Consider the following 25,940-nt stretch of genomic DNA (forward strand, 5'->3'; position numbering starts at 1 on the left):
GAGACTGTAATTATTTTTCCCCATTGAAGTTTGTGGATCCCTTGGATTCTGTCTACTACACAGCAACCAGAATGGCTAACATTAAAAAAATGGGCAACACTAAGTATGGGTGGGGATGTGGGACAACTTGAGCCCTCACATACTGGGTGGCTGCCCCAACCGGTCCAGCCACGGTGGGGAACTCTTTGGCCATGTCTGCTAAATTTGAACGCATTGATAACTTCTACCCAGCAATTTAAATCTTGGGTATTTACCCAATAGAAAAGTATTCGTACATTCACCTAAAGTAAGGTGTAAGACATGACAGCACATTTGTAATAGTAAATAAGTAGAAACAAATGAAATGTTTATCAACAAAAGGATGGGTAAAGAAATTGTTGCGTATTTAGAGAATGGAAGGTTGCATTGAAACCTGAATGAAAGACCTAGTGCTACATTCAAGAACAGGGATGCATCTCAGCAACCTAAGAATGTTAAGAGAAATAAACCAGATACAAAAGAATACATGCCATATGACCTCATCTATGAGAACAGGCCAAACTAACCTATGGTGTTAGAATAAAAACAGTGGGTATCCTGGAGACGGGGGGACGGTGGGTGGGAGCAGCAAGGGGTGTTTAATGAATGGTCTTGTTCTGTGTCTTGCTGGAGCAGGTGGTTCAGTTGGTGACACCTCACTGGCCTGGACATTTGGGAGCTGTGCACTTTTCCACATGCATGCGTTACATCAACAACAAAGCTTAAAGAAAATCATCCTAATTCATCGGGAAGGGGATGTGCCTTAAAACTCTCTGTGATGAGGAGACAGACAAGTCCTCTTCATGGTCTTCTTCTGTTTTTATTTTGCATGTACATTTTTTTTTTCTTTGAGACACGTCTCACTCTGCCACCCGGGCTGGAGTGTAGTGGCACCATCACGGCTCACTGCAGCCTCAACCTCCCAGGCTCAAGTGATCCTCCCACCTCATCATCCTGAGTAGCTGGGACGACAGGCACATGCCACCATGCCTGGCTTATTTTTGTAGTAGAGAACGGGTTTCACCATGCTGCACAGGCTGTTCCTGAACTCCTGAGCTCAAGCGATCTGCCTGCCTCAGCCTCCCAAAGTGCTGAGATTACAGGCGTGAGCCATGGTGCCTGGTTTGCATGTACAATAACTGCCGACTAGAGACAGCAATCCTATTCTAGTCCTCTCTTTCTAGATGAGGACACCGCGGTTCTGAAATTTCTGACAAGTATTGTTGAGAGCACAGAACACGAGCGTTCCAGGCAGTTGTAGGGATGTAAGGAGAGCTTGCTAACAGAAGCTCGGCGCTGGGCCTTGTGCATGTGAGTACTCAGCTAAGAACTCAGGATGAAAAGAGAAAGGCCGGGGAGGTGAACCCCCAGAGGAAGGACAGTGGGTGGGATGGGGCTCTGGTGCCCCTAGAGGAGAGGACAACCCATCCACCAGTGTCCCTGGAGAAAGTACAGAGCCACCTGGCCCTGGGAGAGCTGCGATGGAGCTGGCTCCCTCTGCAGGGGTTTTCCTGGTGACCTGGGAGATGGCTGACGCTTTCGGGGAGTGGGAAGACCCCTTAGGAACCCAAGCAGCGGGATTCTGGAACTCCCAAAATACAAGGCAAAGGGGAGCACTTCATTAAATAACTCGCCCACCATGCAGGGCTGGGAGGTGACCACTCCAGAGGGAGGAGCTGATGAAACACCTCCTAGAAGGATCTGGGTACACAGGAGAGGTGAAAATAGGAAGGGAGGATCCCCCAGCAGCCTCAGGGGTAAGGTCCAGGATGGAACCTCCCTTTCTGTGGGAGGATGGAGCAAAAATAAACGGGAAGAACCTGGCGTTCTGCAGAGGAGGAGGCGGGGAACCGGCTGCAGTCTCTGAGTCATATCCAGTTTTCAGAGTGAAATGTAATTAGGTGGTGGGTGCCTAATTAAACAGCGACTGGGCGTCCCTGGCTAGGTGTCAGGGAGTCACTGATGGAGTGGGAAGCAGCATGAGAGTCCTGGGCAAGCTAAAGGCCTGTGCTTCTCTTTCTCTGGCACCTGGAATGTTGGAGATGCCTCAATGCATCCAGCTCCTCAAAGCAGTGGCTCTTGGCCAGAAGGTGGGTAATCTCTGTCCCCAGGAGACACTTGGCAATGTCTGGAGACATTTTTTGTTTCATCACAACTTGGTGTGCTATTGATATCTGGTGGGTGGAGGCCAGGGATGCTGCTCAATATTCGCCGACGCACATGGCAGCCCCCACGCTGCGAAGACTGAGCCAGGACAAAATGTCAGCAGCCCCAAATCCAATAACCCATTTTTTTTTTTTTTTTGGAGAGAGGGTCTCTGTTTTCCAGGCTGGAATGCAATGGCGTGATCTTGCCTCACTGCAACCTTCACCTCCTGGGTCCAAGGGATTCTCTTGCCTCAGCCTCCTGAATAGCTGGGACTATAAGCGTGTGCCATGATGCCCGGCTAATTTTTGTATTTTGAGTAGAGACGAGGTTTCACCATGTTGGCCAGGCTGGTCTCGAACTCCTGACCTCAAGTGATCCACCTGCCTCGGCCTCCCCAAGTTCTGGGACTACAGACATGAGCCACCGTGCATGGCTGAGAAACCCTCTCTTATTTAAATAAACCTGTCTAGGGTCCAACCCTCTAGCATCTTACCCTTCAGGTCTTTAGAGCCATATTGTGAGCCAAGAAGGCCCCTGGAGACCAAGTGTAGGTCAGGAAACCAGATTTCCTAAACCTAGTGACCTTGACCCCCACCTCTGACGCTGCCCTCCATGTGGGGAGCTCCACTCCTGTAACACTCCTGGCCTCTCTCCATGCTCCCCTGTACCTCCTCCGAGGGGGACAATATACAGCAGAGGTCACCAAACCTTTTCTGTAAAAGCCAGATAGTCAATATTTTCGGCTTTGTGGGCCAGAGGGTCAAAGGGTCTCTGTGACAACTACTAAACCCTGCTATTGTTAAAAAGAAAAAAAAAAAAGTCACAGACAAGACATAAACAAGTGGGCGGGGCTATGTTCCAATAAAGCTTCATTTACCACAACAAATGGAGGGCCTGGTTAGGTCCACTGGCTGTGGTTTGCTGACCCCCAGCATGTGTCTGGTGGGTTTGAAGGGCCAAAGTGGGCATGGGTAGCCCAATCCTTCCCGTGCTTTTCCTCTGGGGACTGAACTGCCCCCAGGGAGTGCTAGTTTTTCAGGAGGCTTGTCCTGTCCGCGTGGGGAGGAGAGGTGTGGACCAGCATGAGTGAAAAGTCCGTCACACTCGGAGTTTAGTCAGGAAGCCCAAACGCCCTCAGAAGGAAGCCATGCCCTCAAACCTAGCCTTCACCAGATTCATCGGAGTGCAGTGTTGACTGGCATCTGCTGACTCCTGGGTTTGATTTCTTAATCGGCTCAGGACCTCAACAAGGAAGAGGGTAAAATAAGCCCCCTCATAAATTGGTATTCCCATTTTTCTAAGAAAAAAATGAGCTTTATTATTGTTATTACTATTATTTTTTTGAGATGGAGTCTTCCTCTTGTACCCAGTCGGGAGGACACTGGTGTGATCTCAGCTCACTGCAACCTCCACTTCCCAGGTTCTAGTAATTCTCGTGCCTCAGCCTCCTGAAGCGCTGGGATTACAGGCGTGACCATCACGCCCAGCTAATTTTTGTATTTTTAGTAGACACAGGTTTTTGCCATGTTGGCCAAGCTGGTCTTTAACTCTTGACCTCTGGTGATCCGCCTGCCTTGGCCTCCCAAAGCGCTGGGATCACAGGTGTGAGCCACCCCGCCTGGCAGAGTTTTATTATTTTTCACTCTTCTTTTTTCTCCATTTCCCCTATGCCCCACTTTGCCCTTTAGAAATGCAATTATAACCTTTTACCTCCCCTACACCAGACAGTCTCTTCAGGCCAAGTTCATCTAATCACCCGCTTAGAGGCTCCGGAGCGGAACTCTTACTCACCAGGAGGTTGCCTCGAGAGACAATGGTCCATCTACAACCCAAAGTATGCCTGCTGTGAAACTCCCTCCCAGGTGCAGAGCTTCTGGCTACCCTTAGAACCTAGTTCCACCCACAAAGGCACCAGTGGCTGTCAGCTGACTTCCCGGTGGATGAAGTACTTGAGTGAGATATGCGGACCCCCCAGCACCCACTTCCTCCCCTGTGTGCCATTCATGCCAGGCTCCCTTTTAAAAGCACCTCCTTTTTGCTCCTAAAAGCAAAGCAGTACTCTTAAGGCAGGAAGACTGTACTTCTTCCCTTAAGCTAGCTTTGGAATAAAAAATCACTTTCCTTATACCAGATCTCGCTCTTACTACCAGCGTTTTGGTTACACCCCCCGTACAGAGCCCCGACACTTTCTACTCAGAGCAAACAATACTGGCAGTGATGTAAGAGATTCCTTTTGAAACAACTGAAGTCCAGGGTGAAACAATCTGGAGTAAAATGTTAATAGAATCAGTGTAACTGGGCATGGTAAACATCATGATGGTGGCACTTGAAATTGCTGAATTTGAGGTCTCACTGCCCTAGGGAAGGTATGCATGCCTATATCCATTCGGCAAGTATTGATTAAACACCTATGGTATGCAGGGAGCTGTCCCAGGCACTGGAATCACAGGAGTGAACAAGACCACTAGGATCCCTTCTGCCCTCGTGCGGCTGATGTTCTAGTGGGGAACAGTGACAAATGCGATGAAGAAAATAAGGGAGAATGACAGGACAGAGTGGCCCCACACGGTGCTGTGAGAGGCCCCGCTGGGCCGAAGAACATGAGTCAGAGGGGAAAGGAGGAAAACTGCTCCAGGCAGAGGGAACTGGCAGGTGCAAAGGCCCTGAGGCCGGTACAAGCGCGGGGGCATCGTGAAACCCAAGGGGACAGTGAGGGAGGGAGGAAATGGCATCGCAGGGAAGAGGGGACAGATCCCATAGGGTCCTGGAGACTGTCTTGAGGAGTGGCAGGGTCCACACCTCTCCTGGAATATTGCATGCCAGATTTTGCCTTTTGTGCATTTTCCTGGAAACAGGTCCACAGCTTTTGACACATTCTGAAAGGAGCCCAGACCACAAGTCATTTAAGAAGCACAGATTTTCACCCCCTCAGTTTGCAGAAAAGTGAACCGAAAGTCAGAGAAAAAAGCTTCACTGAACTCCCCACTGGGGAACTGGGTTTCCCGCTACACTCCCACATCTTCCAAGTCCCCACCCACTGAAGCCACTGGTTCTTGGAAGACTTGGGCCAAGGTCTTTCTGATGAATGCTAGAGTTCAGCTTCTTGGCTTGGCTGCTGGGATCTTCGTGGGGAGTGGGTGCGGGTCCTCCTCCTGCCCATGGAAGCTCACTCCTGCCCATTCTTTTCAGTGCCACAGATGTCAGCATGTCCCAAGCTGTTTCCTCTGCTAGAATTTCCCCTTTCACGTCTCTTTCCTTTCTCCAACCCCCAACCCTTAAAAGCCCCAAAAGGGTGTATTATTCAGTCTCCACTAGGCTCTAGAAAACAGAGCTTCAGTCAGGGGCTTTTAGTGCCAAATTAGATTTTGCTCTCATTTGATTAGATTTCCCCAAGGCACTTTTAAAAATGGTTATTCCGGCACCAGTGGAGGTGGGAGAAGCAAATTAGCATGGGCCCTGGGGCTCCCGGGCTGGGAGATACAGCCAAGAGAATGAGCTGGAATTAAAACCAAGATTAAAAGCCCAGCCCAAATTGTGGCAGGTGGCTGGTGCCGGGAAGCTGGGATTCGCTGAGCTTTCGAGGCGGGGACAGCACAAGAGGAGGGGCAAGCTGGGGGCTGGCGTGGGGGTGGGACAATGTGGCAGGCAGATTAAGCGGAATTAATGGCAGGCCAGGAAAGGCCACTGACAATGAGCTGGCTGGTGTCTGCCCCTGGGTACCAGGGCTGGCATCTGCTAAAAGGCCAGAGCACTTACTGCCTCCTGTGTGCCCGGCACTAGGTGGAGACTTCACCCGCCTGGCTCTGTCATCATTTGGGCACTGGCACTTCCTTATTTAAGTCACACAGGCTAAGCTTGACTGTTGACTCCAGGAACGTGTGCAAATCCTTGACTGAGCCATCAGTACTGCACTCCCCTGGTGATCATGGGTAAACTGGTTAGTCAAGGCAAAGGCAGGTGACCGAAGCTGGGCCAACTGCAGCGAGTCAGCCCTGGGATTTTTAGGGAGCTACTAGAAAAGAGAAGGTTTTCTTCCTCAGGGCTTGGAAATGGTGGGATCCATAACTGAAGATGCTGGCAGCCATCTTGCCACCAAAAGGGAAGAGTCTGTGTGTGTGTGAGCAATATGGAAAAAAGTGGAGGTGGGAAAGATACAGAGAGAGAGAGATACAGAGATACAAGAGATAGAGAGATGCTGGTTTGAGGCCCTGGGGATCCACTCTTACCTGAAACCACTTTTTTTTTTTTTTTTTTTGAGACAGAGTCTCACTCTGTCTCCCAGGCTGGAGTGCAGTGGTGTGATCTTGGCTCACTGCAACCTCTGCCTCCTGAGTTCAAGCGATTCTTCTACCTCAGCCTCTCAAGTAGCTGGGATTACAGGTGCCCGCCACCACACCCAGCTAATTTTTGTATTTTTAGTAGAGAAGGCGTTTCGCCATGTTGGCCAGGGTAGTCTTGAATTCCTGACCTCAGGTGATCAGTCCACCTCGGCCTCCCAAAGTGCTGGGATTACAGGCGTGAGCCACCGTGTCTGGCCTGAAACCATTTCTAATGCTAGCATTTTCAGTTTATCAGTGTCTTTCAATTAGGGAGAACACTGGGCAATGGAGACATTTTTGGTTATCGCAGTTTGGTGCTGAAGGGCTGCTACTGGCATTCAGTGGGCAGAGGCCAGGGATGCTGGTAGAAATCCTATAATGCATAAGACAGCATCCATCATAAAGAAATATCTTACTCAAAATATCACTAGTGCTGAAGTTGAGAAACCCTGAGTTATGCAAATCCATAAACCCCATCACTGCACTTTTGTGTTGTTTTATTTGCTTAATTTAGTTTGAGTTCTTTCACCTGCAATTAAAAGGCCCACGATGCTTAGTGTTGCACAGGGTTTGGAAACCACATCTGGTCTGCTGCCTTTTATAAATAAAGCTTTATTGGAACACAGCCACTCTATTTGTTTACACATCATAATGGCTGGATCCACACTACAATGGCACAGTTGAGTTGTTGCAACAGAGGTGGCAGAGGTGGGGGTACAAGTCTAAAATAATTACTATGTGGCTCTTTGCAGAAAGGGTCTGCCAACCCCTGGTGTACAGCAAAATTCCCCATGTGCAATAAAGGATCCCTTTGGAATTTCAAATAGGATAGTGGTAACCTGGAAGAAGTGATGACAGCTAAGCAGAGGTAGATTCTAAACTGGGTAGGATAGCGCATGGGGCTCTGTGGTGCAAAGGAAAAGCAACAATGACACAACGATGAGGATGGTAATGAGGAAGACAATGACGACAAGAACAGCAGCCAATGACAGGCTGAGTTGGGAGGATCACTCGCTCTGCATGGTTCCAATAAGCACAAACTTTAGCTTCCACAGTTCAGTCCAATAACACCAGTCACCTGCAACATGGGTTAAACTTAGTTACTACTGTAGATTAACTGTGAGAAACAGCATAAAGGACAAATGCCATTGCTCACCCTTCGGTGCACAGGTTGCTGTGTATGACCGATGCACATTGTGATCAATGGCCCAGCATGTGGCTCCTCACAAAGCCTATTACAGGTGTTTGGTTGCTGTGCATCTGTGATTCAGTTCGTGCACAGACAGCAAAATGTGTAGCGGTGTGACCTCCTTGTCACTCAGTAACACATCTACAAGGCAGTTTACAAAAGTGGATCGTGAGGGAGAGAACTGGCCAACAGAGATGAAAGTGCAGCAAAGAAATGAAAAGATGCTGAAACAGAAACTTTAAAGTAAATTGGAATTGTAAAAGAAATGGAAGCAGACCGTGGGAATGTTGACAGTGTCACTGTTTGACAGACTCTATACACAGACAGAAGAGCTTAGCTGAAGGCAGACTTATGCGACATAAATGAAGAAGAAGCTGTGATGAAAAGGATGATGTTCCTAAGGAAACGCTGCTGACAAAAAAAGAAAACCCTTTACATTAAAGGAGTTCCTGGAGATATTTTACAACATGGAAAGCCCTATGTCACTAGGCAAGTCTTTTAACCTCTTAATACCTCCGTTTCTCCAGCTGTCAAATAGAGTTAATAATAGTATCTACCTCAGAGGGTTGCTATGAGAACTAATATATGTATAGACGACATTTTGGTCAATGACAGACCGTATATACAATGGTGGTCCCATAACATTATAATACTTTTTTTTTTTTTTTTTTTTGAGCCACGATCTTGCTCTGTTGCTCAGGCTGGAGTGCAGTGGTGTTATCATGGCTCACTGCAAGCTCAAACTCCTAGGCTCAAGTGATCCTCCCAACTCAGCCTACTGAGTAGCTCCAGATGCACATCACCACCCCTGGCTAATGTTTTTTATCTTTTTTTAGATGGAGTCTCACTCTGTCGCCCAAGCTGGAGCTCAGTGGTGCGATCTCAGCTCACTACAACCTCCGCCACCTGGGTTCAAGCAATTCTCCTGCTTCAGCCTCCCAAGTAGCTGGGACTACAGGTGTCCACCATCACGCCTAGCTATTTTTTTTATTTTTAGTAGAGACAAGGTTTCACTGTGTTGGCCAGGCTGGTCTTGAACTCCTGACCTCAGGTGATCTGCCCGCCTCAGCCTCCCAAAGTGCTAGGATTACAGGCATGAGCCACCGCGCCCAGCCTAATGTTTTAATTTTTAGTAGAGACGGGGTGTCACTATGTTGCCCAGGCTGGTCTGGAACTCCTGGGCTCAAGTGATCCTCCCACCTTGGCCTCCCAAAGTGCTGGGAATACACGCATGAGCCACCATACCCACCATATTTTTACTGTACTCTATTAATACGTTCACGTATGTTTAGATACACAAATACTTCCCATTGTGTTACCATCGCCTACAGGATTCAGTAGGGTCACATGCTGTAGAGGTCTGTAAGTCTAGGAGTAATAGCTCACACCACAGAGCCTAGGTGTGTAGCAGGCTACGCCATTCAGGCGTAAGTGCACTCCATGATGCTCGCACAAAGACAGAATCACCTAACGACACATTTCTTAGCATGTATCCCCATTGTTCTGTGACACACGGCTGTACGTTGCTTGGAACCGGCACACAGCAAGTGCCTACTAAGGTTTATATTTTCATTATCCACCAACGGGCCTGTCCTCTGTTATAGCCAACTTCTTGCTGTTAACATCTGGCTTAATGGAGTCCTTCTGCCCCCCTGGAGGGGATCACTAGCTCCCCCAATCCTTCCTGCACCCTGTTTCATGGCCCAGCAGGTTGGCCACTTCCCCTGCAGGCAGCTCTGCGGTGGAGGCTCCACGCGGCTGCTTCCCCATTTGTCTGAGTTAAGTGCTCCTGGGGAATGATTCGGAGCCTGATGGGAGGAGACCCTTCTGTTTTCTCTTCCAGCCCCAAATCTAACTGAAATTGCCTTGTAATAATTGCGTTTGTGGTCTGTGAAAGCTGTGTCTCGTGGCGACCAGGGACTGAGATTAGCTGGTGGTAAACCCGGCACAGGGGCACACAAGGCATCATTGGGGATACTAAGCAAGCCAAGGGCAATGGGTGAGAAAGAGGGCTCCTGCAACCAGAAACCACTGGGAACCTCGGCCACCTCTCCCTGCTGCAGACATGTCCCCGCCATGCCGGGCCGGCGTAGGAACAACGTGTTCCTCCCAGCATTAGTTCTCCCTTTTCCTAGTAACACAGGTGGTGATGTGGCAGAGCGGCCAAAGTGTCTCTGCAGTCAGACTGTCTGGGTTTGAATCCTGGATCTGCCACCTCCTAGCTGTGGGACCACAAAGGACTTCGTCCCCTGTGGTTGTTGGCAATGAGTGAGACGACAGTGCACCCCCACCCACTGCTGTGCACGTGGATGAGCTGACAGGCATGCAAAGGGTGAAACAGGACCTGATCTGTCCTAGGGGCCTCCCAAGAGGCAGCCAGCAAGACAGACGGCATGCACTGCTTTCGGAGGACTTTCTCTCCCCCACGACGGGCCATCTGGCTGGAAATATCAACAGGGCTTTTTTAAGGACATCAGCAACTTTCGGTACATGTTCATCCCACACCATCTCCACCCACACCCTACATTAAAGGTAATTGACAAACAACTCTCTAAGAGTCCAAATGTTCCAGAGCTGACTCGCTGAATCATGCGACACCATTTCATTAAATATTTATTCACTTTGATTTGGCAATTTGTCCTCATATTTTGGAACCAGCACACACATACATCTACGCACATGCATAAATATACAACACATACATATACACACATGCATGAATACATATACACAAGCACAAATACACCACATACACACACGTGCATGAACACACAACACATACACAATGCGTGACTATGACATATAAAAATACACATATACATGAATATATGGCACACATATACGCACATGCATAGATATACAAGATTCATATATACACAATGCATGAATATACATGTACATACATACACAATGCAGGAAAATACAATAAAAGCACATATACACACATACACGAATACACAACATATACATATACACAAGGTATAAAATCCCCAAAAAGACAGAAATGCATCTTGCTTCTTCACCTGCTTCCTTCTCACAGCCAACTTCCAACTGGACTTCTGCCTCCGCAGCCTTCCCAGAGTCCCGACTTCCCCAAATGGCCAGAGGACCCTTCTGAGCCCAAGAGCCATCAGGCCATCTCCCTTCAGGGACGCGCTGCTGGGCTCACTCTGTTCCGACTTCTCCAGGCCTCATGCTCCCTATGAGCCAAGCTCTCTACCCCGCTGGGCAATAGCACCTGCTCTTCCCTCTCACACTGGCTGCCTCCTCCTCACAGTGGCGCCTCAGGTCAGATGAGAAGTTGTCTGTGACCACCCATCCCTCTATACTCACCGGGCTGTTTATTTCCTCCACAGCACTCTGCACTCTGAAATTATCCTATAGATGCGTTTGTTTTCTTGTTTATCCTCATCTCCTCAACTAGGGTGTGGGGTCCATAAGGCAGGAGCCGTGCCTGGCCACTGTAGCCCCAGCCCAGTACCTGGCCCAGAGTGTGCATACGGTGAGCAGTGGCCGACAGGAGGGCTGGTAGGTGGACCTGATTGAGGTACACAGGACGTGCAAGGTAGGGCGGCACCCTCTTGCAAGCCTCACACCCCTCGCCCAGGAGCGCAGAAGAGGTGGCAACCGCATGTCTTACTGAAAGGGATTCTAGGCCAGGCGTGGTGGCTCACGCCTGTAATCCCAGCACTTTGGGAGGCCAAGATGGGCAGATTGCTTGAGCTCAGGAGTCTGAGGCCAGCCTGGGCAACATGGAGAAGCCCAGTCTCTACCAAAACCAAAAAACCAAAAAGTTAGCCAGGTGTGGTGGTGCACGCCTGTAGTTCTAGCTACTTGGGAGGCTGGGGTGGGAGAATCACCTGAGCCCAGGAAGTGAGGCAGAGGCTGCAATGAACCAAGATCCTGCCACTGCACTCCAGCTTGGGTAACAGAGCGAGACCCTGTCTTGGAGGGCAGGGGAGGGGAAAGAAAAATAAAAAGAAAGGAAGGAGTTTCTATTATAGTGTCTGCAGGACAGTGCTGCATGCTGAAAAAAAACGGGTCAACGGAGCAGGTAGGGCTGCCAACTGCACATGTCTGTGTGCAGAATACACTGAACCAGGGGTGATTTTGCCTTGCAGGGGACATTGGGCAGTGTGTGGAGACATTTTTCACTGCTATGACCTGGGGGTGGGGGTGGGGGAATGTGCTACAGGCATCAGCGGGCAGAGGCCAGGGATGCTGCTGACCATCTTCCAACGCATGGGACAGCCCTCCTCCCCCAGTAAAGAATGATCCGGCCCCAAAGTGTCACCAGTGCCAAGGTTGTGAAACTGTGTAAAGTGCACAGTTTAAAAAGTTGTCCAAACGTGCCAGTAACGACAGGGGTGCAGTGTGGCTTTCAAGAGCTTGGTTTACAGAGTCAGAGGACTCTGACTCCTTGGGCAAATGAGTGCTCCTGTCTGAGCCTCAGTGAATTCTTATAAAATGGGAGCAGCAGCAAATGAGATTGTGCAGTAAGAACTCTGAAAAAGGGCCAGGCGCAGTGGCTGGTGCCTGTAATTCCAGCACTTTGGGAGGCCGAGGTAGGAGGCTCGCTTGAGCCCAGGAGTTCAGGTCTGCAGTGAGCCATGATCGTGCCACTGCACTCCAGCCTGGGCAACAGAGTGAGATTCTGTCTCTGAAAACAAAACAAAACAAAACAAAAACCAACAAAAAACCCAATAATAAATAAATAATAAAAATACAAAAAGAAAAACAAACCCAAAAAAGGAACTGTGAGTTCCCAAAATCCAGCCTGCTTTCCTTTTTCAGGGAGGGGGATGAAAACTTGGGCCTCTGGAGAAATAAAAATGGTTGTTAGAAACCAGATGTGACACCGTTTTGGAAAATGGCAAGGCCCCTCCGAGACTCCAGTAATGAGCTTGGGGAGGAGTGTTCATGCCGCACAGCGAAGTCGGCTGAGCATGACACACATCTATTAGCAGAGATGGGCCGGAGCGTGGAGCTGAGCCAATGACAATAAACAGTGTTTGCCAAAGCAATTCAGAAAGGTCGGTGGAAAATGAAGCAGAACCCTGTGGAAAGTCCATCCTTCCCGAAACAGACCCGTGCTATTTCACATGCACAGAGCCTGCGGAAACAAAACGGGCTCTTTGCCCTTCGTGGCATCATCTAAATTCCGGCTGTCCGCGTGCCTCTCATGCACGTTTGGCCATTTTTATGTATCATTTGGACCGTTGCATACTTAGTAATTTCCTTCAAATCACTTCATTTGGTGTCAAACCAGCACTTCACACCGGCCTCTTGATTTTCACCCTGTGATCCATACATCCGTCAATGCCAGTGGGTCAAGGCTATGCACCATGGGGGGGAACTTCAGCTCCTCTGTCCTCCCTCACATACGTCCCAGCAGCTCCACCCTCAGGACACATCCAGGTCTGACCACTTCCCATCCTCCGCCTGTCACCATCTTGGTCCAAGGCACCTCTGCCTCTGCCTGGATCTTGCTGGAACCTCCTCCCTGGTCCTCCTGCCTCCTCCCTCCACCTTCAGCCCATCTTCCACAGCAGCCAGAAGGATCCTATTAAATCGCAAATTTGTTCAAGCCCCCAACTCTTACAAAGCCCTTCAACGGCTCCACATCCACCTAAACTAAAATCCAAAATCCACGCCATGCCCTACAAAGTCCTACAACTGTCTCCTGTCCCGCTCCCTGACTGCATCTGCCCCTACTTTCCCCCTGGCCTCCTGTTCCATGGTCTCCCTCTATCCTACCAGCACCCCAATCTCAAAGCTCATTCTTGTCCCAGGGCCTTTGCCTCTGCTGTTCCCTGGAAGAATCACCTTCCTCGGATACCTGCATGGGCTGCTTCCTCACCTTTCCCAGCTATTTGCTCAAAGCTTTTTATTTTTATTTTTTTTTCCAATACAGGGTCTCACTCTGTCACCCAGGCTGGAGTGCAGTGGTAAGGTCATGACTCACTGCTCCCTCAACCTCTCTAGGCTCAAGCTATCTTCCCACCTCAGCCTTCCAAGTAGCTGGGACCACAGGCACAAGCCACTATGCCCAGCTAATTTTTGTATTTTTTTCTTTTTGAGAGACAGAGTTTCATTATGTTGTCAGGCTGGTCTCAATTCCTGGGCTCAAATGATCTGCCCACCTTGGCCTCTCTCAGTTCTGGGATTACAGGCGTGAGCCACCATGTCCAGCCTCAAATGTTAACTTACTGGGGTTCAATCCTAACCCTCCTATTAAAATGGCATCTCCCCACACTGCCCAGGCTCTCCCCTTTCCCCTGACATTGCTTCTCCACATATTTATTCACCGGTCACATTTATCTGTCTTCTAGTTTTAATCACGTGCTTCTCCCACCAGAGTACCAGCCCCATGAGGGCAGGGGCTGCTGCGTCCCTTGTCCCCTGTGTCCCCACATCTAGAACAGGGCTTGGTCAGCAATGATAACTCAATGAACGTTTGTGGAATAAATGGGTAAATCACTGAACCAACGAACACCCTGTAATGGGAGGCCTGTGGGACGCATAGCTGAGTGAGGGAATGTCGACTTTTTAAATTTTTTTTTTGAGACAGAGTCCCACTCTGTCACCCAGGCTGAAGCGCAATGGCACAATCTCGGCTCACTGCAACCTCCACCTCCCAGGTTCCAGTGATTCTCTTGCCTCGGCCTCCGACTGGCTGGGATTACAGGTGTTCGCCACCACGCCTGGCTAATTTTTGTATTGTTAGTAGAGACAGGGTTTCACTATGTTGGCCAGGCCAGTCTTGAACTCCTGACCTCAAGTGATCCACCCGCCTCAGCCTCCCAAAGTGCTGGGATTATAGGCGTGAGCCACTGTGCCTGGCTGGGAACGTAGATTTCTTTTTTTATCATCCAGTGCACACCCTCTGCGAGTGGAGGAGTGGGTAGAATCGTTAAATTGTTATCTTCCTATTTGATTGTATGGTGTTTGGTTGGCTGAACCTGGACCTATTTGGCCCACATGGGACATGACTTCCATTTGTGGGTGTGCGTTATAAAACCAAAAAAGCACTCAAGGTCAGTGTAAGGCAACAGCAGTGCTTTTCAATATGGTCAAAATTTATTAGGGAACCCAGAGTCTTGTTTATGTTGGTTATATCTAGTGACAGTTATTATATTAGAGATGAAAACTGAGAAATTTAAAACATTCGTTCACTCATTTAAATAATAAACTCACTACTTGTTAGCATACATTTAAAAAATGATAAATAGAGGCTGGGTGTGGTGGCTCATGCGGTCAGGAGTTCAGAACCAGTCTGGCCAACATGGTGAAACCCCGTCCCTACTAAAAATACAAAAATTAGCTGGGTGTGGTGGTGGGCACCTGTAATCCCAGCTATTTGGGAGGCTGAGGCAGGAGAATTGATTGAACCCAGGAGGTGGAGGTTGCAGTGAGCTGAGATCGCACCACTGCACTCCAGCCTGGGTGACAGAGCAGAGCAAGACTCCATCCTGAAAAAAAAAAGATAAATAACTTTATTTTTCCCAAACAAAATACAATTAATGAGAAGAGTTGCACTGTTTTACATTTTTGCCAATCTCTTCAATGTCTTGTTTACTGGATTCTTATATCTGTTTTGGCATTCAGTCTGCTATGTTATTTTGGTTAACATGAAAAATCCAGCCTCACACAGATATGCAGACGGAGGCCAGGGACAGTGGCTTACATCTGTAATCCCAGCATTTTGGGAGGCCAAGGCAGGAGGATTGCTTGAAGGCGTTCGAGACCAGCCTGGGTGACAAACTGAGACTTCATCTCTACAAAAACTAAAAAAAAAAAATATGTAGCCAGTTGTGGTGGTGTGTGCCTGTATTCCCAGCTACTCGAGAGGCTGAGGTGGCAGGATCACTTGAACCCAGGAGTTTGAGGCTGCAATGAGCTGTGATTGTGCCGCTGCACTTCAGCCTGGGTGACAAGCGAGACCTGATTTCTAAAAAATAAAATAACATGGATATGCAGACGGAAAAGGGAAGGGTATTTTAATCCTTTTTAGATAACTAGATATGCTATGAACCTGCTAGAAAACTCCACTGGCTATCAGAAGGAAAACGTGGGTAAAAAGGTAAATAGTGTCCTAGTATTATATGAAAATAGTTTTGAGTCTAGAGATCCTGGACCATGCTTTGAGAGCCACTGGTTTAGACGATGATCTACAACATCCCAGTGAGGTAGATCCTTTTTTGGTCCCTGTTTTACAGATGGAGAAACTGAGGCACAGAGAGGCAAAGTCCTCTCTTCACCCAACATCCCACAACTGCCAAGTGTCAGAGCTGAGATGAGGCTCAACCCCAGGTTGTCTGTCTCCACCCGGCTTTTGGTGACGACCTTGTTCAGCCTCTCAGCAGGACTCCAGTGACCACAGACGAGAGTACTTCCCATCCATGGGGATGTGGAGGGGCAGGGAACCCTCCAGGGAAGAGGGAACAGCAGAGGGACTGCCCTGTGGCTAAAGGTGGGGACACACACAAATGGGACTCAGCCTCCGAGAGCTCCTCCTCTCTGATGTGGCTCAGACTATCCCCGAAGAGCTTTCTGCCAGAATTCTAGGCAAAGGGAGTTTCCACACTGAGGTTATCTTCCCACGCTGCATCCTCCCAGAATTCATCCAGCTGTGGGTTTTTGAGGGCGGGTCATTCCCAGGACCCGAGCACTTAGCCTTTCTTGAAGCATAGGTGGGGGACACAGGTAGGAGCCACAGTCATTATCCAGATCACTTTTTCCAGAAGTGTAGGGTTTCAGAGGTCATTTTTTTTGAGATGGAGTCTCACTGTGTCGTCAGGCTGGAGTTCAGTGGTGCGATCTCGGCTCACTGCAACCTCCACCTCCCGGGTTCAAGCGATTCTCCTGCCTCAGCCTCTTGAGTAGCTGGGATTACAGGCACGCGCCGCCACCACGCCCAGCTAAGTTTTTGTATTTTTAGTAGAGATGGGATTTCACCTAGTTGGTTAGGATGGTCTTGTTCTCCTGACCTCGTGATCCACCCGCCTCGGCCTCCCAAAGTGCTAAGATTACAGGCGTGAGCCACCTGGCCTGGCCTCAGAGATGATTTTTATCCTCTGAGGCAGGCAGGGCTGAGGGTTGTGCATGGGCTCTGGAGCCAACAGCCTGGGTTTAAGTTCAGCTACCTCTGCCTTCCAGCTCAGTTTTCTCAACTGCAAAATGGGGATAATAATAATATCCCTACATGACAAAGTTGTTGGGAAAGATTCAATGAGAAAATATGTCAACTGCCTCTAAATGGTTATTGTTTTTATTATAATATTATTGATCATGATGTTATATATTCATTCATTCAATCAGTAAACATTAAAGGAGGACTCCTACGTGGCTGGGATGGTTCTAGGCAGTGGGGATACCAGTGAACAAAACAGAAAAAAATCAAAGCAGCACCAACCCTGCACTTTCCTGGAGCTTCTGTCCTAGAGTTCAGGCCAGTCCGAGGCAGGGAACTGGAATGTCGGAGACTCTCACAGTCATTCAGGAGACAGACTGTAATGACTGGACTCACGGTAGGCGAAGGGCTTGGGTGGTTGGTTCCAGGCTATTTTTGAAGGTGGAACCAATGGGATTTGCTGATGTAGCACGGGAAAGAAGTAAGGAGGGTCAAGGATAACTCACGGTTTTTGGTCTGAGCAACAAGGAGGACAGATGTGCCCTTATTTAGGAAAGGGACACTGGGAGGGGCAGAGTTGGGGAAGGGGGTTGATAAAGAAATCAGACACATTAACCTTGAGACTCAGGTTAGACATGCAGGTGGAAACAGACCAGGTTCACGGAAAAGGTCTGGGCTGGAATTAGAAACTGAGGAGCTGTAAGCATTTAGATGGCATTTAATGCCGTGGAATCGAATCAGATCACCTGAGGAAGAGGTTCTTAATCTGTTGTCTCAAGATATAATTTCCTGAAATTGAATGGGAAAAGTACGTATTTGTTTTTTTCCATCCACCTGTAACTAGCATCCCCTTCAATTATGAATGATGGTCCCTGGGACTCCATCACCAATGGGAATCACGGATATTTTCCTATCACCTTGCAGTCAACATGGACTTCCTGAAATATCATTTGAGTCAGCACTACTTCGAAATCATAGAAGTTACCAGACTTATCAATTGTCCATTAAATAACTGCTTCATCGTGCCATTTTATGTGTAAAGAAGCATACATATCACAGTTTGTAAAATATTTTGATAACTGTTTTGATATAATTGGCTTCCTTTGTAATTCTCTGTATTTTCTGTGAACTGGAGGGGTACAGCAGGTGGTGCGTGACTTCTGGGAACTCCCCTCCAGGAAGGGAAGTGGCCTTCTCTTATAGTTTCTGTGCCCTGCTGGCTGGATGCGGACAGGATGGGATGCTGGCTTTAGATAAGGACGATCGCACAGGATGATGGAACGCTGTCCCATCATCACCCATCAGGAGGCTGGGAGCCAACACCATGTCTGCCACATCATCTCTAAGCTGTTTATGCCCAAACTGTCAAATGGGAGAGAAATAAGCACCTGTCATCTCTAAACCACTGTTAATTAGGGACGGAAGTACCCTCAACTCTACCTATATTCTAATAAGTCCTGAGGGTACCTGTGACACAAATCCCGTGGGCTAGCCCCACTTAGGAGGGCTCAGCAAACTATTTCTGCAAAGGGCCAGACTGTAAGAGTTTTCAGCTATGCAGCCATAAGGTCTCCACTGCAACGATTCAATTCTGCCACCATAGAGCCAAAGCAGCTACAGACAGTACCTACACTAATGGGTGTGGCTGTCTTCCAAAAAACTTTATTTATAAAACCTGGCAGCAGACTCCTATAGGCCACAGTTTACTGACCCCCACCATGCAGGAATGTTACCAGTAATGGCACTGTCATCATCATCATCATCATCATTTCAAATTTTTGTTTTATTTTTCGAGACAGAGTCTTGCTCTGTTGCCCAGGCTGAAGTGCAGTGGTGCAATCTCACTGCCAGCTCCACCTCTCGGGTTCATGCCATTCTCCTGCCTCAGCCTCCCGAGTAGCTGGGACTACGGGTGCCCACCACCATGCCTGGCTAATTTTATTTTTGTATTTTTTTAGTAGTAGAGATGGGGTTTCACTGTGTTAGCCAGGATGGTCTTGATCTCCTGACCTCGTGATTTTATATATATATAAAAATATATATATATATATATATATATAAAAATATATATATATATATTTTGAGACAGGGTCTCACTTTGTCACCCAGGCTGGAGTGCAGTGGTGCGATCTTGGCTCACTGCAACCACTGCCTCCCGGTTCAAGTGATTCTCCTACCTTAGCCTCCTGAGTAGCTGGGAGTACAGGTGCACGCCACTACGCCCGGCCAATTTTTTTATATTTTTAGTAGAGACAGGATATCACCATGTTGGCCAGGCTGGTCTTGAACTCCTGGCCTCAAGTGATCCACCCACCTTCGCCTCCCAAAGTGCTGGGATTACAGGCCACTGTGCCCGGCCTATCATCATCTTTTTTTTTAAAGAGAAGTTTGGAATCTGGATATTTTTGGTGAAATTTCCAGATTTTAAAAAGCATCTTGTAACTCTGATAGAAATTTGGGGTTGAAGTGTAGACTCAGGTTGCCAGCTGCCATTTTGCAAGATCCATATTTGGCCCCCAGGGTTGCAAAATAGAAGCTGAGCTGGTTTAGGCTGAGTTTTGATCCTAACCCTGACACCAGTAGAAGAGTCCTCCACTGGGCCACTTTCACCATCTGTCATTTGGCTTCTTGGGGCTCCTGGTCTGGGCAGCAGAGAACAATCCTATTAACCTAGCAGGGGAGCTGGAGGCTCCTAAGGAACAGTGATAAATGAAAAGGAAGCCCTTTTGCAAACTCTAGAACAGCATAAATATTAGATGTGAAATGCCACAGGACTGAAGTCTTTGTTTTTTTGGCAGACAAATTGGCTGAGGAGGCAGGGCTGAGAAGAAACACATTAAATAAACCCAGAGCTCCAAAGCTCTCAGGGCTGGGGTATTTCTGATACTCTGTAACTGGATCCTTTTAACTTTGTGCTGCTTTGCAAGGTTACAGCCTGAGTTGAGTTCTTCTGCTTTTGAAAAAAAAGAACACTAAATGCAAATCACTGCACGAAGTGATAAATCAATGCTGTAAAAGTTCTGGATGCCAGAGATGGGATCTTGCTGAACTGAAAGCTGTGTGAAAACAAATGAGGAAGGTGGGGTCATGATTCCGCACGAAGGAGGCATCTTATGTTGGAAACAGAGCAAGCTGGGGGCTGGGAGAAACGCTTTCCTCCCACTTGTCCTTTAAGGAGAAGCTTTTTTTTTTTTTGAGACAGAATTTCACTCGTTACCCAGGCTGCAGCGCAGTGGCATGATCTTGGCTCACTGCAACCTCTGCCTCCTGGGTTCAAGCAATTCTCCTGCCTCAGCCTCCTCAGTACCTGGGATTACAGGCATGCGCCACCACGCCTGGCCGATTTTGTATTTTTTTTAGTAGAGACGGGGTTTCACCATGTTGGTCAGGCTGGTCTCGAACTCCTGACCTCAAGTGATCCGCCCGCCTCGGCCTCCCAAAGTGCGGGATTGCCGGTGTGAGCTACCGTGCCCAGCCTGCATGTGGGTTTCTATAGTGGATATCTGTTTTATTTTTCCACCCAGAATCCATTCTCTTGTCTTTTCATAATTGTGCCTTCAGTTACCAAAAAGAGGGAGGGAACCAACCTTTTCCGTTTCTCAGCCTTACATGTTCTGATGAGGCCCTTTCTAGCTCTGACTCCTGGACCAGGCCCATGATGTTGGCCTGGCCAATCAGTGTATCTCCTTTTGCCTGGCTGCTGTGATTGGGTGAAAGAGACATAGGACCCTAGATGAGCCAATGAGAGCTTTCCCTGGAACTTTTGCTGGTGCCCTTGGAAAGAGGCCTGTCTTTCAGCTGGGGTCACCATACTGGGGAGATGGACCTGTGGGGGCAATTTTGCCATCACAAAGAGGGAACCTTCCTAATAAAGCCAACCCAAATGACAGAAAACCCAAGAAGCAGAAAGACAGGGTTCTGACAGCGTTTGTGCACTGGGACCTGGGAGTTTGCCTGAACTAATTTCAATTATGTTTCTTCATGCTGGATAAATGAGATAGTAATTTAAATTCCATTTTGTTTTCATTTTCTTGCTTACTTCAAGCCTAGGGCCCAAAAGTTCTCCATTTGTTCAATGTTTTTTTCTTTTGAGTTGAGGTTTCACTTGCCCAGGTTGTAGTGCAGTGGCACAATCATGGCTCACTGCAGGCCTTAACAGCCTGGGCTTTTAAGTGATCCTCCCATCTCAGCCTCTCAAGGAGCTGGGACCACAGGTGTGCACCACTACGCCTGGCCAGTTTTTAAAATTATTTGTAGAGACAGGGTCTCTCTATGTTGCCCAGGCTGGTCTTGAACTCCTGGGCTCAAGTGATCCTCCCGCCATAGCCTCCTGAAGTGCTGGGATTACAGGTGTGAGCCACCATGCCTGGCCTTGTTCAAATCTTTACTGACTACCCAATACCTGCCTCGTGCTATTTCTGGATGGGCAGCAAACAAAACATGTAAAAAATAAGTTCACTGGCCGGGTGTGGTGGCTCACGCCTGTAATCCCAGCACTTTGGGAAGCCGAGGCAGGCAGATCATTTGCGGTCAGGAGTTCGAGACCAACCCGGCCAATATGGTGAAACCCCGTCTCTACTAAAAATACAAAAATTGGCCGGGTACGGTAGCTCATGCCTGTAATCCCAGCACTCTGGGAGGCCAAGGCAGGTGGATCACTTGAGGTCAGGAGTTCGAGACCAGCCTGGCCAACATGGTGAAACCCCATCTCTACCAAAAATATAAAAATTAACTGGGTGTGGTGGCACACACCTGTAATGCCAGCTACTCGGGAGGCTGAGGCAGGAGAATCACTTGAACCTGGGAGGTTGAGGCTGCAGTGAGCTGAGATCATGGCATAGCACTCCAGGTTGGGCGACAGAGTGAGACTCTGTCTCAAAAAAAAAAAAAAACCCAAAAGCAAAAAATGAAATTAGCCGAGTGTAGTGGCGGGTGCCTGTAGTCCCAGCTACTTGGGAGGCAGAGGCAGGGGAATTGCTTGAACCTGGGAGGTGGAGGTTGCAGTCAGCCAAGATCATGCCACTGTACTGCAGCCTGGGTGACAGAGTGACACTCCATCTCAAAAAAAAAAAAAAAGTTCACAAACACGTAAGATAATTTCAAGGGCATGAGAAATTCTAAGAAGAACATAAAGCCGGGTGTCATGATCGAGAACGACGGGGGTGAGGAGTACTAACCGACACAGGAAGGGCAGGAAGGAAGAGAGAATGGGTGGAGGAAGTTCTCCGCGGTGTGTGAACAATGCTCTAGACCCGGGATCCCCAACCCCTGGGCTGCAGACAGATAGACAGGTAGTGGTTTGTGGCCTATTAGGAACTGGGCTGCATAGCAGAAGGTGAGTGGCAGGTGAGTGAGCGAACTTCATCTGTATTTACAGCCGCTTCCCATTCGCATTTGCCTGAACTCTGCCTCCCATCAGATCAGCAGCAGATTCTCATAGGAGCGTGAACCCTGTTGTGAACTGTGCATGCAGGGGATCTAGGTTGCGAGCTCCTTATGACAATCTAATGCCTGATGATCTGTCACTGTCTCCCATTGCCCTCGGGTGAGACCATCTGGTCGCAGGAAAACAAGCTCGGGCTCCCACTGATTCTACATTATGGTGAGGTGTATAATTATTTCATTACATATTACAATGTAATAATAATAGAAATAAAGTGCACAATAAATGTAATGCACTTGAATCATCCCAAAACATCCCTCACCCCCAGTCCATGGAAAAACTGTCTTCCATGCAACTGGTTGCATGTACCAAAAAGGTTGTGGGCTGGTGCTCCAGACAGAGGTAACTGCATGTACAAAGGGCCTGGGGCAGGAATGACCTTGGAAGTTCTGAGGAACAAAGAGGGTAGGCAGCCTGAGTGCTGTCACCAAGGAAGGGACAGGTAGGAGATGTGGACACAGAGGTGAGCAGGCCCAGGCCAAGCAAGGTCTTGGCAGCCCTGACGAGGAGATGCCAGTTTACCCAAAGAGCAGTGGGCAGCCATGGGAGGTTTTCGGCCGGAAGCGATGGGTTAGGTTTACATTTTTTAAAAGTGTCCTCTGGCTGTGGGTGGGGATAAGGAATGGCCAGCTGCTGGGGACAAACAGGGACAAGCAGATCACCAGGGCGAGAGGCGAAAGCTGCTTCTGTCTTGCTGCTCCCTGCATTCCTGTCTTCCACCTGCCTGTTTTTAGCAAGGCTGTAGCTATTGAAGACTGGGCTGCAGAGGACACCAAGGTCCTGCTGACTGGTTGTAGCAGGGCCAGGCGGAGCTCTGGGTGTCAGTGGCATGGAGGGCAGACTGCCTGTGCCTAATTAAATGCTGGCCCTAGCCATCCGCTCCCTAGAAGGGTCTTGCAGCTCCCGCAAATGAGGACGAGGCCCATTCATTCCCTGGAAACTCAATTAGCTGGGCATGGAGGGCTCCATCTCTAGTGACAGGTTTTATTGCCTGCTGAGTCACCACCAGGACAAGCTGTATCTTAAATATCTGTCTTGTGCCTTTTAAAGTGTGGTTTTGTTCAGAGAGATGGGCTAGAGGGGGGCAGAAAATCCACAACAGACCTTCAGAACAAGGCCTGTCACTCAACGGATATTTAATTATCGCCTTGGAGGAATCTGACACTACCTGGATCCTTCAAAGAGCTGTTCTCAGCGCCATTAGACTGACCTCCCATTTCTATGACAAATATTTTGTAGAGCAACCTTGTTTTCTTGAAAGGAAATTTATAGGCAACAAAAGCTACCTACGCATGTCATTTCCAGAAAATCAATGTAATGCTCTAACTGCAATCTACAAGAAAAATAAAAGGAAAGCAATTTATAATGAAGATAAATTTCAATATAAAATTTCCCCAGCACATCCATCAAGAAGATACAACAGAGTAGTCGGGCAGACGCCTGCACCTAGACACAGATTCACTGGGAATGTGACAGTTACAAGGGCAGCTGGGTGGGCGGGTGACATTTGCCATTCAAATCCTTTGGGGTAGCACTGCCATCGGGGATGGGACTTTCGGAAATAAGGAATGACTCTTGGGAAAGTTTTGCACTCAAGTATAATATTGACTCCATTTTCTTGTTCCATACATTCCTGGGAATATGCAAAAACCCTGCAGTATTTACATATAAAATAGACGTAGGTTCAAGGCTCAGACGACAATAAACATAAAACAATCTACCCATATGAGTGATGTGGTAGCAAACTCAGAAGCTATGTGGAATACAATGCAATGTGGGGGCCACGTGGGCTCTGCTGTGCAGAGCAGGACATCAAAGTCCTTCCTAGTCCCCGCCCCCAGGAAGCCAGCAAAGTCAAATCCTTCACCATCACCGGCAATGCTGTCACAGAGTTTAGCCCCTAGGGGGCGGTGTGCTCCCTTGAGAACCACTAGCTTAGAAAGAAGTTTGCAGGCTGGTGGATTGCGGACCAATCCATCCCTCAGGTGTGTTTGCTGTGGGCCTGCCTGTTTTCAGTTGCTCATTCTTAAAAAGTAGAGTGAATAGTAGTCCACAGTTGAAATCTGGGCACCCCCTCTCCACCCAGCCTGCCTCTCTGCTTTGGGCTACCTGCCCAGCCCTCTATGCATTTGGAGCCCCCAGGCTAGAACAGGTTCACACAGGGATGGCAGAGGAAGCTCCACTCCCAGCCTCCGTGTAGGAGCTCAGTTTCCCTTCATTTGCTCAAATCCCCTGTGACACAGATGGGTTCCCAAAGGACTCGCTGTGTGGGCTGGCACGACCTGTGGGCCCAGGATGGATGGTACCTGCTGCTAGGAGAACAGGAACCTGTCCTGAGACCCTGACCCAAGATCCGGGAAGGTTTGGGAAGACAGATCAAGGTACTGGGAGCATGAGGGGAAATGAATGCAGGGATGACAAGGAAGACATTGGATTACTGATGAGGAATCATGGAAAGCACTCACCTAAAGTTTGATAGCCACCACCCCCTGCATTTTTATTGCCCCTTCTCAAAGCTTTGTGTCACTCCCTACTCCCAAAAGATTTCGTTTGATTAGGCTCTATTCTTCTTTTTTAAAGACAAGGTCTTACTCTGTTGCCCAGGCTGGAGTACAGTGGTATGATTATGGCTTCCTGCAGCCTCAAACTCCTAGGCTCAAGTGATCTTCCTGCCTCAGCCTCCCAAGTAGCTGGGACTACAAGCATGGACCACCATGTCCAGCTAATTTTTTTTTTTTTTCAAATTTTTTGTAAAGATAGGGGTCTTACTATGTTGCCCAGGTTGGTCTCAAACTCCTGGCCTCAAGAGATCCTCCTGCCTTGACCTTTCCAAGTGCTGGGATTACAAGCCCAGCCATAGACTCTATTCTCATGCTGTCCAAGAGTCCTTTCTGTGCCAATGGAAACATTCTGTATGTGCATTATCCAGTATAGCACCCACATGCGCCTACTGAAGACTCGAACCATGGCTAGTACACCCAAGAAACTGAAATGCTAATTGCAATTAACATAAAGTTAAATAGCTCCCTGTGGCTAGTGGCAACAGTATTGGGTCACGTGGTTCCAGCCTAACTCATTCCAGAATGTTCAGGGAATCGCAGCTAGCACCCGGGAGAGGACTGCAAAAGGTCTCATGCACTCTGAAACCCCCTGGAAACTTCTTGAGGCCCAGGAGACAGGGTGTACGTGTCTGTCACCACAGTCCCCCTTCCCTCACTTTTGACCCCGCAGCTGTTTCAATGCCCACTGCAGGTGGAGATTCCGAGAGAAAGCATGGTTGGGAAGGGAAGGCTACGCACAGAGCTGATCTGCGGGGCGGCCACATTGCTCCCCACCCAGGACCACAGCCGGGACAGTGAAGAGGGGGAGAGCGGCAGGTTTGCTCAGTTTGACATCGGCTCTGCAGCCTTTACGGGTGGGGGGGGGTGGGGATTAACGTGTGAAAGAACCCAGCCTTTATGAGCTGAACTGTGTTCCCCAAAAGATATGCGCAAGTCCTTGCCCAGGTACCTGTGAGGGTGACCGTGTTTGTAACACGGTGTTGTAAGATGAAGTTACGCTGGATCAGAGCGGGAGTAATCATTGGTGTCTTGACAGAAGAGGGGACTTTGGACACTGATTCAGAGAGGAGCAGGCCACAGCAAGAGAGGGACCCACAGGGAGGCGGCCACATGAAGATGAAGGCGGAGG

At 48.6% G+C, this 25,940-nt stretch overlaps 1 protein-coding gene across 3 annotated transcripts in view; it reads right to left on the bottom strand.

The window, feature by feature from the left end:
* Window positions 1-25,940, bottom strand: part of SULF2 (sulfatase 2) — a 128,707-nt gene that overhangs the window by 45,563 nt on the left and 57,204 nt on the right. The gene's annotated exons all lie outside the window — the stretch shown is intronic.

This window comes from Papio anubis, chromosome 16 (assembly GCF_008728515.1).
Source record: "Papio anubis isolate 15944 chromosome 16, Panubis1.0, whole genome shotgun sequence".
NCBI lineage: Eukaryota > Metazoa > Chordata > Mammalia > Primates > Cercopithecidae > Papio > Papio anubis.